This window comes from Rhincodon typus, chromosome 15, assembly GCF_021869965.1.
Source record: "Rhincodon typus isolate 14 chromosome 15, sRhiTyp1.1, whole genome shotgun sequence".
Classification (NCBI taxonomy): Eukaryota; Metazoa; Chordata; class Chondrichthyes; order Orectolobiformes; family Rhincodontidae; genus Rhincodon; species Rhincodon typus.
Window position 1 is genome coordinate 27,346,062 of NC_063346.1, and position 11,771 is coordinate 27,357,832.

The following is an 11,771-nucleotide window of genomic DNA, read 5'->3' on the forward strand; positions in this document are numbered from 1 at the left end:
ATTTACCCTGTGGTAAAAAGTCATTAAAAATAGGCATATGCTTTCCTTTTGGATGTATGATTAAACTGCTCATCTTCAACTTTGTGGTCATGAATAAATTAGTATTTTCAGTTAATGGCTGGTTTGTCTGGTAGTCCGCTGAAAGAGGATGATGCTTGCTGCTCTGAGTACACGGTCATTTAACCTGAGGAGGTTGCTGCATTACAGCTAACACATGGTTCTGGTTGAACAGGAAACATCTATTTTACTACTTGCTTGGCCAATGGGGTGGTATAGTGGCTCAGTGGCTAGCGCTTCTGCCTCATAGCACTAGAGACTTGGATCCAATTCCATCCTCGGGTGACTGTCTGTTTGGAGTTTGCACATGTTCCCCACATCTGTGTGGGTTTCCTCTGGGTGCTTTGGTTTCCTCTCACACTCCAAAGATGTGCAGGTTTGGTGGGTTGGCCATACTAAGTTGTCCATAGTTTTTAGGGATGTGCAGGCTAGGTTGGTTAGCCATGGGAATTGCAGAGTTGCAGGGATAGGATGGGATGCTCTTCAGTCCATCAGTATGGACTAGATGGGCTGAATGGCCTGCTTCCACAATGTAGGTATTCTATGTTATGAAACACCTTCCATGGCCAATAAATCCTGAGGTTCTGTGTGAACTCTGGAACTCTACCTCAAGTCCTCATTGAAATGTTTAAAGGTATTTTAAAACTGGTGAGAAAATAGTTTTAGTCAATGATTTTGATTGCTGAAAGAGTTAATTTTTTAAAAGTATTAATTACCATGCTTCCCAAGATGTCAGATACTTGTAAATAGCCTGTGACCACTTTTGTTTCATATACAACTCATGACATTTAATTATAAAGATTACTTGAATAGTTCCTGCAAAATCCTTTAATGTCATTATACCCTTACCCTTTTAATGAGCTTGTTCCCTGTCTGAATGGTTTTAATGTAACCACTAATACAGAAAACCTGTTAGGATATTAAAGAAACTTTAAACAAATACTGAACTTTCATACTGTGTTGACTCTGGTATTAATGTCCAATAAACTGCAGACAATCGTTGCTACATGTCCTCCCTGCATGCTCCTTCAATTAATCAATTTATGCATTTGTGTCATTCTTCCAGAAGGGTAACTAGGTGATGCAACATTTCATTTCTCACACTATCAATTTCTGGTTACCATCTTTGGTTTTGAACTACCTGTCTGCTCCCAGCTTTTCTTTTCTGAAACAGTGGTTCAGTGAGTGCAGGAGTGAGTCTATAAATTATTAGCATGTATTCATTGGTATAGCAAATGTAATCATTACACCTCAAATGTAAAATTTCAAACACTAAGTTTTATTGGAATAGTCTACTAGAGTAGAGATACCCTTGCACAGACAATACGGTTCTAACATATTTGAACCAAAACGGTTTTCAATACTCAACAATAACATACATTTCAAGTTGTTTTGAAAATAAATTATTTCAACTGAAAAAAAATCCAAATATGCCAGGAAACTCAATAGTGCCATCTTCTGTTGCTGATTGTGATAGTCAGCTGTTTCACATAATGTGAAATTCGTTCATAAGGTTTTAGTGGATAAAATACATCTGATCCATGAACTTCTTATCCTGACAAAGACGTTTTGTTCAGTAAATCCTTTTGAAAATCAGGATATTTCAATTACCGAACATACAACTAAGCTATAACATGGGCTAAAAGTCTTTCAAACTCTTCATTTTCTTCCTGATGACTGTCTTCTGCAAATATTAACAACATGCATTTTATTCAGCACAAAATTTCCACATTTTTATTAAACTTATTTCTTAGATCAATGCAAATTTCTTCAAATCATTTTATTTTTACAGGGCAATCAGTTTAAACTTGAGCAGAGAATCACTGAACCAGACAGCATTGAGGGAGGCTCTCCAGCCTGTCAGCTTTGTTCACTCTTTGAAAGAATGATCCAGGGAGCTCTTCCCTGTTCTTTGCCTGCAATTTTTTAAATGTTTCCACGTCAATCACATGAGTAGGTAAAAATAAAGCAGTCTGGAAACCAATTAGTTTCTGCATTCTCATGGTTTTCTATCTATTTCCAAAATGGCATTGAGATTTGTGTGTACCCAAAATGACCTAGATTCAATAGGCACCTGCATGTTTCTTCAGCATAACCCAAGAGCACTTCAGAACCAATAGATTACTTTGAAGGGCAGCTGTTGCTATTGTGAAGGAACATTCAACAGCCCAGACAACAAATAAGTATTCATATTATGTTGTTGGCCAAGGGAGAATTTATGCCAGGCCATCAACTCATGGTTCTCTTCAAATAGTGGCACATGGGCAGAGAATCATAGAATCCCTACAGTGCAGAAAGAGGCCATTCGGCTCATCAAGTCTGCAGCAAGACCCTCTACCCTATCTCCGTAATCCCACATTTACCATGGCTAACCCATCTAATGTGCAGATCCCTAGACACTATGGACAATTTACCACAGCCAATCCATCTAAATTGCACATCTTTGGATTGTGGAAGGAAACCAATGCAAACATGGGGAGAATGTGCAAACTCCACATAGACAGTCACCTGAGGCTGGAATCAAATCCAGACCCATGGCGCTGTGAGGCAGCAGTGCTAACCAGTAAGCCACAGTGCTGGCCCTGAGAAGCAGAACTCAGTTCGATATTCCATGTAAAAGATGTTCCTCTGACATCGAAACACTTTGTTGGTACAATACTGAACTAACAAGTTAAATCATGCACTAAGTTTGTTCTGGGGCTTTAATCTACAATCTCAGGGGGCAAGGAAGGGGATAGAGTCAGTTGCTAGGGAATGGAGTTTGGAATGGGGACTAAAAATAATGTCTTCAGTCTTCATAATATTTAATTGGAAGTACAAGTAAATTCAAACATTCATGAAAGAGTATTCAGCCTATTTGATAGTTCAATTATTTTGTGCATATTTGACTACTGCTCTCTGCCCTCATTTTTGGAATTTATTCTGACAAATATGCTGGCTGGGAACAGCTCCAAACTCTTGTAACTTTTAATGTTTGGTTGTTTGCCACATTAATCTGCAGATTGTCTTCATTATCTCTAAACCCTCGCATTATTACATAATTCCACATGATATCTCATTTAGCAACATGATGTATTAGTAAAGAAATAATTTATATAGCGGAGCATCTGAACATAATCCAGGATTAAGACATAATTTTATTGTTATGAGAACAGCATTGTTTACTTCAACCATATCATTTATCATATCTGCACAGAAAGAAGGAGCACGGTATTTGCACCTATAAATGATAACCAGACAGCGGTGCTAACAGTGGACATGCTGTTAGTCTCCAAGTCACAGAAAAGTATTGGGAATGTCACTACATGGTAGTTCTCTAAACTCTGCATTTAATTTCAAGATAGAATGGAATTAGAATCCAAAGGACAACTAATTAGCTATTATTCACATTGCAGCGGAGATAGACACTGAGAGGGAAAGAGTCCACAACAATTCAAATGTTTTTCTTAAGCCATCCTGTATTTTACATACAGATTAGTTTGCAAGGATTGGAACAAGCTGTCTTCTACCTGAGTCTCTCCTATGGGGACAGCTGTCTTCTTTGCCTGGCCTCCCTTACCTCACAGCTTGTCTCCAGGGTATCTGCCTCACCTTTTCTCTCTCTCTGGTCTATGATAGTTTCCAGACCCACTTCTGAGTTTATAGTTACATGTGCTAACTCATAATCAACAGCCAGAATTGCACATTTCTGGGACCTGTCAACCTCTATTTTTCATCATGAGTTCAAATTGGGCAGGTATGGAGATTTTTTTTAACTCTTTGAGGAGAATTACTTCACTAAAGTTTTTATAGGTAGCTTAAATTTTAAGTGCCAATGCTTATTCGTCAAAAATAGGTTGGTTAAGTCATTCATTGTCTTTGCAAGGATCACTCAATACGAAACGTTAACTCTGATTTCTCTCCACAGATACAGCTAAACCTGCTGAGCTATTCCAGCAATTTCTGTTTTTGTTTCTGATTTACACTATCCACAGTCCTTTTGGTTTTTATATTATCGGTAAGACTACCAGTCCATTTCTTGAGTGTACGGAATTTTTTTCCATATGCCTCCGTGACTAACAGGGACACAATTAAAATAGCCCATTTACTGCATCAAAGTCAGTGGAATTCTCCTCAGGTGAGAGGGAATAAAGTTCATGAGCTTTCTCTGTCAGCCTGCTCTGTAACAGCATTGTCCACAAATGGACTGGCTGCTTTCGCTGCTGTGCTGATCTTTCAGAAGAGATAAAGAAGGTGTCCATCTCTTCTTATCAAATTTATGGCCTAAATGGGAAAACTTTAAGACATCAACCTTTAAGTCTTGGTTGGGTGTGATTCTATAAACGGGCTGCTTCCGGTCTACCTTCTCAGCTTGAGCAGCCTGAATTCCAACTTATTTTTTCATTCCTTTTCATGAAATGTTCTTTCTTGCTCCCTTTCCTGTCTTACTCTGTCTGTATGCATTGCCTACCACTTTTACTTCTTCCTAGAATTCTCTTTTCATTTATTTTGCAGAAATTCCAGCTCTTACCTCAGATGTTCTAATTTTACTTTATCTGTTTGATTATCATCAGGTTATAGTTGTAGATACTTCAGCATCCATATTGCAATTTATGTTTTCCTGGCATTTAGGCAAAACTCCACCTCTCAGCATTTAGTTATCTCTTTTATTTCCTCCAGGAATGAGGCTTTTAGTTTTTAGTAAGTTAATTCATTCCGCTACACGAAAACATCAATATTACACGTGGCTATGTCAGCATCTTCCAAGCTCAAAATGAAAGAAAACTTTTTTTCAGCTTCTTATAAACATTTTTTGAAGAAATAAGTTGTTTCACCACTCCAATTCTTTTGTAATCAGTAAATTCTAAGTTGATCATTGTCACCATTTAGAATTAGAAGTAGAATTAGATTTTATTGTCACGTGTACTCAAGTACAGAAGTACAGGAGCACAGTGAAAAGTGTACAATGTTGCCACTCCCAGAGCTATCTTAGGTATAGAGGTACTTAGGTACAAAATTGAAAAATGAAGAAATAAGTTAAATTTTTAATATTACAGTTCTTAGAGTCACAGAGATGTACAGCACAGAAACAGGTCCTTCAATCCAACTTGTCTATGCTGACCAGATATCCTAGATAAATCTAGTCTCATTTGCCAGCATTTGGCCCATATCCCTCTAAACCCTTCCTGTTCATATATCCATCCAGATGCCTTTAAATGTTGTAATTGGAAACACCTCCACCACTTCCTATGGCAGCTCATTCCATACATGCACCACCCTCTGTGTGAAAAAATTGCCCCTTGGGTCCCTTTTAAAACTTTTCCTCTCACCTTAAACCTATGCCCTGTCGTGGTTGACTCCCCCAACCCAGGGAAAAGACCTTGTCTATTCACCCTATCGATGACCCTCCTGATTTTATAAACCTCTACAAGGTCACCCCTCAGTCTTCGATGCTCTGAGGAAAATAGCCCCTGCCTCTGCCTCTGCAGCCTCTCTCTGTAGCTTAAACCCTCTGACCCAGCCAACATCCTTGTAAATTTTTTCTGAACCCTTTCAAGTTTCACAACATCCTTCCTATAGCAGGGTAACCAGAATCTTCTTAGCACAAAGTAGAAGAATAAAGAAATACAGTTAAAAGTTTAACATCACAGTCCTTCTTTAGCCATGGGCCTGCATTTGCTCCAAGCTAGGCTTTCCCCACAAGGGCTCCCTCTCCCCTCCATTGGGCATAGACTCCCCAAGAGGGTATGCTCTCTCCCACGCTGGGCTGAGTCCCTCGACTTCGACCTGCATTTGGACTCCTCTTTGCCGCCAACTCTCAATGTCCTGTCTGCCCCAGGCACTGCCATGTTCCAGACTCTGATGCTGTTACTGCCACTGCCTCCACAATTGAGCTCTCACCAGGAGTAAGTAAAAATAAACAAACCAAAAAATTAAAAAAAACAAAAAAAAAATAAAAAGAAAGAAAAGCAGATGGAATGGATGCCATAGTGTCATCTTTCTTAAACATTTTTAGTTCATGCAAATCTCAGGTATTAAGAGTTTAATGATGAAAGGTGATATTGATGGTTCATTTTCACGACGATCATAACACCATACAGAATGTAGATGGAGGCTGGTGCTCAGATAGAACAGATAGCGTTCATGAGGACTTAAACAAGAACTGCCTAGAATTGACTGGAAAGAGGGTTTTCCTGGATAACCTTTACCACAAAGGTCAGTTAAGAGATTCAAATTATCCACCCCCTAGAATATCTTTATAATATGGAGAATGAAGTAACCCCTTAACAAAAGGAACAGAGTGAAGTACAACTGTGGAAAGGACCTTCTGTTGATGCAAAAGTTAAGTTTGTAATTTTCTCCCTATTTTAGAGATTAAGTTCCCTGCTGTGTCATGTTTCAACAACATTGCTTTTAGTTTAGTTTAAAATAAAGACAGAAAATATTGTGAAAAAAAGCACTCAGAAGTTTAGGCCACAATTGTAGATAGAATGAAACAGATTTAATTTTCAAGTCTGTGACATTTTCAAGTCTGTGACATTTTGTGGAAAAATAAAATGATTAAAACATTTTCAGCAAGGAGCGTAGCATTGAATATGGCTATTGTGGTATTGAATAATCCAACAAATATTTGATACAACTAACACTATTTTCAAACTTAAAATTCTTGGGCACATAAGTGCATAGGCACTTAAGATATTTAGATATTTAAAATATTTGTTAACAGAACAACATGCTTTCAGTAGCATGTCATGCTTCAAGTTAACTGAGGTAAGATGGAGTATGTGGTCTTTATATTCTTAGGTCACATGCTATGATACAGTGATGATGTCATGAGCATGTACTTTGAATGGATTGCTTCTCCTGGCAGGGCCACCATGACAGTAAGGTTGAAGGGGAGGAACCAGACATAATGCAGTCGAAAACTTATCAACATTTCTGGGGCATTGGTGAATTCTTTTAAAACAAGTTTTGAGGCCTGGCTGGAGGGTAAATGAGTTTTTCTATACATGGGTACTTTTTACAACCAAACAAGATAAACAAGCTTCAGTTTAGAAGGTCAGAAGAGGGGTTCTTTTTAAGCTGAATGGAAACACCAATAGCTTAGAGACTGGGTTTTTTTTTCATTTTACTTTGAGTTTGGAGCAATCATGTGAAGTCTTTGAGATTGGTTATCTGTATAGAAAAGTGTACTCGTAGACATAAGATCATATAATGAACTTAGTTCCCTTAGAGTTAAGAGTTAGTGTTAGTCCCATGTTTTAGGAACTGGGTTTACATCTTGAAGAGATCACCTAAAGCTCAATACATTTAAGCAGGTGTATGATGGCTCCATGAAGAAATTATTTTTAGTTCCAGTGTAAAGGTTGAAATACCGAGTGACTAAAACCTTACAAGATATTAGATACATAGATGGTGATCTGAGTATTATATGAGTGTGGTTTTGGGTATTGTACCAGGGTTGTGTTTTGGGTATGATACAAAAGCTGTTCTATTTCTTTTTGAATTATAAAGGAATATTTTGAGATTAATGATATACTTCTACAGTGTGTTAAAAAATCTTTGAATCTATATTATAAGTAAGTAATATGGAACTTTTTTTTTAAATCTTCATTTCTTTTGGAATAAACCTGTTTTATTGTTAAAGCAAAATCTGCAGCATTGTGTGCCCATGTTTGAGTGACAGAAACAGTAAAATATGATCTATCAAGCCAGGTATGTGCCTGGGATTTGACTTGTCCAGCAATAATCAGCTGGGATCATAACATTTCAAATCAGATTTCCTGCATATGTGTACCAATGCCCTTTGATGACACATACATGAAGAGATATCAAGAAAAGCTGGGCAGCTTTTGGGAAGATATGACACACCACATCTATTATAGATTTTGTTGTTTGGTCCACTTTCCTAACTGTAGCAATAGTGATGTCTGTCCCTAAAACATGCCATTATTGTTGACCTATCACTATGGCTTCATACTTCCATCGTTCCTCAAATAATGCATCAATGGTGTGGTCCTTGTTAACAAAAGGAACCTTCCTGAAGGCCTTAATTTGTGTGGAGATGATTACAACTTCATGAGCCTTTCTGGAAAAGTCGAACTAATGCCCTTTCCTGCAACAACTTTCAAAAAACAGGTCAACAGACTCTTGGGTAACTGTCTATACAATATGAGTTGGGGTCTGTTTATACTGAAGTTAATTCTTACCATGAAGCGGTCTTCAAAGACTTTCCAAACGTTTTCTGGATTTTTCCAGTCATCCATGGAAAGCTTGGATGTACTAATTCTGTGAAGCCCCTCCTTGCTGATGGCAAGCAAGAGCTCTTTTCTTGGGATCATGTATTGCTTGCTCTGTAAAATTAAACTGCAAAGATTATTTAAATAGTTGTATTTCAGCAAAGGTGTCACTCAATGCCTGTTCTATAGTGAAGTTTCTGCTATACATGAGTTAGCTTTAAAAATGTTACATTGTACCTTAAAGCCGTATGTCCATAACTTCCTGTCAATGTAAGTTAAAAATGCTCCTTTCAAACTTTGCAACTGTTCTGCATGATTCTTACTTTTATAACAATGTGAGGAACAGAAGGTCTTAGGCTTCCAGCTCTGTCTATCACAACTCAAGTGTGATCTGAGCTTTATTTTTCTTTTTAAGTGACACTATCTTTTAAATTTATTTTAACTTGAAAGAGCTTATAATCCAATCAAAATAAATGAGCTTTGTCTTGTTTGGTGATTAACGCCCTATTTATGGGTCTGTACAGCTGTTTGTACTCTCCAAAAGTGATGCTGCTTAGGAATTCTCTATTGTCCATCGGTCTTCAATTATTCTTCCATATATCTAGTGATGAAATCTTGGAGTTCTTCTAATAAACAGCAAGGTTGTTAACCATGATGTGATTCTTGCCTTCACCAGGGTTTTAACAACTCTCAAAACATAAGGCATTGGACATACAATATCGTCTGGTATTGACAAATCCTATAGACATTTATTTCTGTTAATATTTATGTACAAACATTATATTCACAGATACAAAATTTGTCTGGGCGAACATTAACATATTAGGTTAATATATTACAACAAAACAAGTAATTTAAGTTACAGATAACACAGTGTGGTGCTGGAGGAACACAGCAGGCCAGGCAGCATCAGAGTTGTAGGAAAGTTGACGTTTCAGGTTGGGACCCTTCTTCAGAAAAATTTCTTTTCTTCTCTTCATTTTCTGAAGAAGGGTCCTGACCTGAAACATCAACTTTCCTGCTTCTCTGATGCTGCCTGGCCTGCTGTGTTCCTCCAGCTCCACACTGTGTTATCTCTGACTCCAGCATCTGCAGTTCTTGCTATCTCTAAGTGATTTAAGTTAAGTTGAAATATGTGACTTTTATATCTTCAAGTCATTTCTTCTACAATTTGAGAGATTCTGGAAAAATTTCTGCAGATTTGAAGGAAGCAGATGTTATTCTACTATTTAAGAAAGCAGGGAGAGGAAAAATAGGGAACTACAGATTTTGCTTGACTTGACTTACAGCAGCAGTAGGGACAATGCTAGATTCAAAACGATGTGATAAATAGACACATGGATGATGATTTGGAATGAACAGGCTAGGCACAGTCGGCATGGATTTTGCAAATGGGAAATTATGTTTGATAAACTTGCTGAAGGTCTCATTATCTCATGAAAGATGTTATTGCTGTGGAGGGAGAGCAATGTATTCTCTAGAGTTTCAAAGATTGAGATGTGATCTCATCAAAGGTGATAAAATATTGAAAGGGATAGACAAAGTAGATGCAGGTAAAACATTTCTCCTGGTGAGGGAGTCAAGAACCAGGAGCACCACTCAAAATTAAGGGAATGCCACTTAGATCTGAGATGAGAATTGTTTTTACTCAGCATTATAAACCATTTGAATTCTCTACCAGAGGGAGCTCTGAAACCTCACTCTTTGAATATGTTTAAGGTAGAAATTAATAAATTTCTGATTACCTGCAGTGTAAAGAATTTGGGAATAGTGTGAGTAAAAGTCATTAAGAATTAGATCAGCTATGATTGTATTGAATGGTGGGCAGGCTTGACATTCTGAATGACCTACTTTTGCTCCTAAATCCTACGGTAAGTCATTATGTCATGGGCTAATATACTGATACATTAACCATGTGACTAAAATAAAAGGAGTGGGGGAGACAAAGACAAAATGTAGGTTTATGATAGTACTAAAGACAGGAAAGGCTGTATGATAGAAAAGTTGGTACTCCAGAGATGAAGGGCCATAGAGATGTGGTGAGAGAAACAATGGAACAGAAAATTTACCGAGAGCAGGTGTAGGTTTGATGATTGAAAATTGAAAACAAGCAAGGGAAACAAAATGTGAACATGAATTTATAGTCTGAAATTGTTGCTAAATATTGAGTCCAGAAGGTTACAAAGTACCTGATTGAAAGATGAGATGCTGTTCCTGAAGCTTACATTGAGCTTCACCGGAATGGTGCAGTTGACCAAAGACTGCAATATCAGTGTGAGAGGTGGGGAATTCAAGTGATAGGCCACTAAAAACTCACAATCATGCCACAGAAGAGAAGCGCTCTGCAAAGTGATCACACAGTGATCTCATCGTTTGTTCTCCATACCATAGACAACATATTGTGTGCAGGAAATACAACACCTCATCCATTTCCACAGGACCTTTCCATACCGATGCAGGATATGTAATATCTGCCCTTTTAACTCCTCCCTTCTCATCATCCATAGCTCCAAACACTCCATCCAGTTGAAGCTACTTACTTGGTGATAAGCATTAGGACTATCTTATGTATAGCAGGAAACATGATGTAGTTTTTGTTTTAGGGTCTATTTGCTGATGGAATCTACTATCCCATTTGTTAACAGAAAAGCTGACAGCAAAAATGCACAAGTGTCAAGTCTTTGTAATAAACAATGGATGAATTTCTACTCAATAATGTAGTCTTGTCAGAAAGAAAGGCAGGTGGCACATTCTGGCTGCTACTTGATTGATTACAGCTTGGCTGCTGCTGTTAGCCATACAACTGCATTCATCTGCTCAAGTCATACATTCCTGCATTCATTTACATGATTCCTTATTAAACATTTATTGAATTCCCTTTATACGTGAGAGTTTCTGCCTCAACTCATGGAGAAAACTGCGCGGTAATAACTTAAGGGGAGACTTCTTAGAATTTATAGGTTTTGAAATCGCAAATGCAAGATTTACTATTTAGAAGTTCACTCCTTATGAGGTTAGTAAAGTGATAGAAGAGGTTGTTGACAATGCTATCATGTTGTACCTGCTCAGTGATAACCTGTGCCCTTTAAACGTACCCATTAGGCTATTCAGCTCCTGACCTTATTACAGCTTTGGTAGAAATATGGGAAAATGACCTGAATACCAGAGATGAGAGTGACTAACCTCTAGGGGGAACGATGGCCTAGTGGTACTATTGTGAGACTATTCATCCCACCCATAGCAGATGGTGGAATCTGAATTCTAAGAATCTGGAATTAAGAGTCCAGTGATGATCATGAAACCATCGTTGATTGTCAGAAAATCCCCACCTAGTTCACTAATGTCCTTTAGGGAAAGAAATCTGCCACCCATACCTGATATGACCTATATGTGACTCCAGACCCATAGCAATGTGGTTGACTCTTAAATGCACTCTGGACAATTAGGGACAATAAATGCTGACTTAGCCAGCAACACACTCGTCTGATGAACAAA

General features: G+C 37.9%; 1 long non-coding RNA gene across 1 annotated transcript; it reads right to left on the reverse strand.

Moving 5' to 3' along the window:
* Nucleotides 1-1,474: 1,474 nt before the first annotated feature.
* LOC125484961 lies at nt 1,475-11,538 on the reverse strand. Its single transcript, XR_007263748.1, has 3 exons — nt 10,466-11,538; nt 8,247-8,403; nt 1,475-1,741 (listed from the first exon to the last, which is right to left on the reverse strand). It is a non-coding gene; the product is annotated as an uncharacterized LOC125484961 (long non-coding RNA).
* Nucleotides 11,539-11,771: the final 233 nt, after the last annotated feature.